This window comes from Chiloscyllium punctatum, chromosome 36 (genome assembly GCF_047496795.1).
Source record: "Chiloscyllium punctatum isolate Juve2018m chromosome 36, sChiPun1.3, whole genome shotgun sequence".
In the NCBI taxonomy this organism is placed as follows: Eukaryota; Metazoa; Chordata; class Chondrichthyes; order Orectolobiformes; family Hemiscylliidae; genus Chiloscyllium; species Chiloscyllium punctatum.
The window spans coordinates 15,025,805-15,030,286 of record NC_092774.1 but is presented as its reverse complement, the minus strand read 5'-3'; positions in this window follow the sequence as shown (position 1 = coordinate 15,030,286).

Here is a 4,482-nt window from a genome sequence, read left to right as displayed (position 1 = left end):
CTGTGTGTGTGTGTGTGACAGACAGTGTCTGTTCCTGTGTGTGTGACAGTGTCTGTTCCTCTGTCTGTGTGTGTGTGTGACAGACAGTGTCTGTTCCTCTGTCTGTGTGTGTGTGTGTGAGACAGACAGTGTCTGTTACTGTGTGTGTGTGTGACAGACAGTGTCTGTTCCTGTGTGTGTGACAGTGTCTGTTCCTGTGTGTGTGCTAGACAGACAGTGTCTGTTCCTCCTTGTGTGTTTCTGACAGACAGTGTCTGTTCCTCCTTGTGTGTTTCTGACAGACAGTGTCTGTTCCTCCTTGTGTGTGAGAGACACTGTGTCTGTTCCTCTGTGTGTGAGAGACACTGTGTCTGTTCCTGTGTGTGTGTGTGACACAGTGTCTGTTCCACTGTCTGTGTGTGTGTGTGTGTGACAGACAGTGTCTGTTCCTCTGTCTGTGTGTGTGTGTGTGTGTGTGTGTGTGTGTGTGTGTGTGTGTGTGTGACAGACAGTGTCTGCTGCTGTGTGTGTGTGACAGACAGTGTCTGCTGCTGTGTGTGTGTGTGTGTGTGACAGACAGTGTCTGTTCCTGTGTGAGTGTGTGTGTGTGACAGACAGTGTCTGTTCCTGTGTGTGTGCGTGTGTGTGACAGACAGTGTCTGTTCCTGTGTGTGTGTGTGACAGACAGTGTCTGTTCCTGTGCGTGTGTGTGAGACAGACAATCTGTTCCTCTGCGTGTGTGTATGACAAAAGTGTCTGTTCCTCTGTGTGTGACAGACAGTGTCTGTTCCTCTGTGTGTGTGTGTGTGTGTGTGACAGACAGTGTCTGTTCCTGTGCGTGTGTGTGACAGACAGTGTCTGTTCCTGTGCGTGTGTGAGACAGACAGTGTCTGTTCCTGTGCGTGTGTGAGACAGACAGTGTCTGTTCCTGTGCGTGTGTGAGACAGACGGTGTCTGTTCCAGTGCGTGAGTGAGACAGACGGTGTCTGTTCCAGTGCGTGTGTGAGACAGACGGTGTCTGTTCCTGTGCGTGTGTGAGACAGACAGTGTCTGTTCCTGTGCGTGTGTGAGACAGACAGTGTCTGTTCCTCTGTGTGTGTGTGAGACAGACAGTGTCTGTTCCTGTGTGTGTGTGTGACAGACAGTGTCTGTTCCTGTGTGTGTGTGACAGACAGTGTCTGTTCCTCTGTGTGTGTGTGTGACAGACAGTGTCTGTTCCTCTGTGTGTGTGTGTGTGTGCGTGTGTGATAGACAGTGTCTGTTCCTGTGTGTGTGTGTGACAGACAGTGTCTGTTCCTGTGTGTGTGTGACAGACAGGGTCTGTTCCTGTGTGTGTGTGACAGACAGGGTCTGTTCCTGTGTGTGTGTGACAGACAGTGTCTGTTCCTGTGTGTGTGCGACAGACAGTGTCTGTTCCTGTGTGTGTGCGACAGTGTCTGTTCCTGTGTGTGTGAGACAGACAGTGTCTGTTCCTGTGTGTGTGTGACAGTGTCTGTTCCTGTGTGTGTGTGACAGACAGTGTCTGTTCCTGTGTGTGTGTGAGACAGACGGTGTCTGTTCCTGTGTGTGTGTGAGACAGACGGTGTCTGTTCCTGTGTGTGTGTGAGACAGACGGTGTCTGTTCCTGTGTGTGTGTGTGACAGACGGTGTCTGTTCCTGTGTGTGTGTGTGACAGACGGTGTCTGTTCCTGTGTGTGTGTGTGACAGACGGTGTCTGTTCCTGTGTGTGTGTGAGACAGACGGTGTCTGTTCCTGTGTGTGTGTGAGACAGACGGTGTCAGTTCCTGTGTGTGTGTGAGACAGACGGTGTCTGTTCCTGTGTGTGTGTGAGACAGACGGTGTCTGTTCCTGTGTGTGTGTGAGACAGACGGTGTCTGTTCCTCTGTGTGTGTGAGACAGACGGTGTCTGTTCCTCTGTGTGTGTGTGTGTGTCTGTTCCTCTGTGTGTGTGTCTGTTCCTGTGTGTCTGTGTGTGTGACAGACAGTGTCTGTTTCTGTGTGTGCGTCCCTGACAGTCTGTTCCTGTGTGTCTCTCTGACAGACGATGTCTGTTCCTCTGTTTGTGTGTGTGTGACTGACTGTGTTTCTGTGCGTGTGTGACAGACAGTGTCTATTCCTCTGTGTGTGTGTGACAGACAGTGTCTGTTCCTCTGTGTGTGTGTGAGACAGACAGTGTCTGTTCCTGTGTGTGTGTGTGACAGACAGTGTCTGTTCCTGTGTGTGTGTGACAGACAGTGTCTGTTCCTCTGTGTGTGTGTGTGACAGACAGTGTCTGTTCCTCTGTGTGTGTGTGTGTGTGTGTGTGTGTGTGTGTGTGATAGACAGTGTCTGTTCCTGTGTGTGTGTGTGATAGACAGTGTCTGTTCCTGTGTGTGTGTGACAGACAGTGTCTGTTCCTGTGTGTGTGTGACAGACAGGGTCTGTTCCTGTGTGTGTGTGACAGACGGTGTCTGTTCCTGTGTGTGTGTGAGACAGACGGTGTCTGTTCCTGTGTGTGTGTGAGACAGACGGTGTCTGTTCCTCTGTGTGTGTGAGACAGACGGTGTCTGTTCCTGTGTGTGTGTGAGACAGACGGTGTCTGTTCCTCTGTGTGTGTGTGTGTGTCTGTTCCTCTGTGTGTGTGTCTGTTCCTGTGTGTCTGTGTGTGTGACAGACAGTGTCTGTTTCTGTCTGTGCATCCCTGACAGTCTGTTCCTGTGTGTCTCTCTGACAGACGATGTCTGTTCCTCTGTTTGTGTGTGTGTGACTGACTGTGTTTCTGTGCGTGTGTGACAGACAGTGTCTATTCCTCTGTGTGTGTGTGACATACAGTGTCTGTTCCTCTGTCTGTGTGACAGACAGTGTCTGTTCCTGTGTGTGTGTGTGACAGACAGTGTCTGTTCCTGTGTGTGTGACAGTGTCTGTTCCTCTGTCTGTGTGTGTGTGTGACAGACAGTGTCTGTTCCTCTGTCTGTGTGTGTGTGTGTGTGACAGACAGTGTCTGTTCCTGTGTGTGTGACAGTGTCTGTTCCTCTGTCTGTGTGTGTGTGTGACAGACAGTGTCTGTTCCTCTGTCTGTGTGTGTGTGTGTGAGACAGACAGTGTCTGTTACTGTGTGTGTGTGTGACAGACAGTGTCTGTTCCTGTGTGTGTGACAGTGTCTGTTCCTGTGTGTGTGTGTGACAGACAGTGTCTGTTCCTCCTTGTGTGTTTCTGACAGACAGTGTCTGTTCCTCCTTGTGTGTTTCTGACAGACAGTGTCTGTTCCTCCTTGTGTGTTTCTGACAGACAGTGTCTGTTCCTCCTTGTGTGTGAGAGACACTGTGTCTGTTCCTCTGTGTGTGAGAGACACTGTGTCTGTTCCTCTGTGTGTGAGAGACACTGTGTCTGTTCCTGTGTGTGTGTGTGTGACACAGTGTCTGTTCCTCTGTCTGTGTGTGTGTGTGTGTGACAGACAGTGTCTGTTCCTCTGTCTGTGTGTGTGTGTGTGACAGACAGTGTCTGTTCCTCTGTCTGTCTGTGTGTGTGTGTGTGTGTGTGTGTGTGTGTGACAGACAGTGTCTGCTGCTGTGTGTGTGTGACAGACCGTGTCTGCTGCTGTGTGTGTGTGTGTGTGTGACAGACAGTGTCTGTTCCTGTGTGAGTGTGTGTGTGTGACAGACAGTGTCTGTTCCTGTGTGTGTGCGTGTGTGTGACAGACAGTGTCTGTTCCTGTGCGTGTGTGTGAGACAGACAATCTGTTCCTCTGCGTGTGTGTATGACAAAAGTGTCTGTTCCTCTGTGTGTGACAGACAGTGTCTGTTCCTCTGTGTGTGTGTGTGTGTGTGTGTGACAGACAGTGTCTGTTCCTGTGCGTGTGTGTGACAGACAGTGTCTGTTCCTGTGCGTGTGTGAGACAGACGGTGTCTGTTCCTGTGCGTGTGTGAGACAGACAGTGTCTGTTCCTGTGCGTGTGTGAGACAGACAGTGTCTGTTCCTGTGCGTGTGTGAGACAGACAGTGTCTGTTCCTGTGCGTGTGTGAGACAGACAGTGTCTGTTCCTGTGCGTGTGTGAGACAGACAGTGTCTGTTCCTGTGCGTGTGTGAGACAGACAGTGTCTGTTCCTGTGCGTGTGTGAGACAGACAGTGTCTGTTCCTGTGCGTGTGTGAGACAGACAGTGTCTGTTCCTGTGCGTGTGTGAGACAGACAGTGTCTGTTCCTGTGCGTGTGTGAGACAGACAGTGTCTGTTCCTGTGCGTGTGTGAGACAGACAGTGTCTGTTCCTGTGCGTGTGTGTGACAGACAGTGTCTGTTCCTGTGTGTGTGAGACAGACAGTGTCTGTTCCTCTGTGTGTGTGTGAGACAGACAGTGTCTGTTCCTGTGTGTGTGTGTGACAGACAGTGTCTGTTCCTGTGTGTGTGTGACAGACAGTGTCTGTTCCTCTGTGTGTGTGTGTGACAGACAGTGTCTGTTCCTCTGTGTGTGTGTGTTTGTGTGTGTGTGTGTGTGTGTGACAGACAGTGTCTGCTGCTGTGTGTGTGT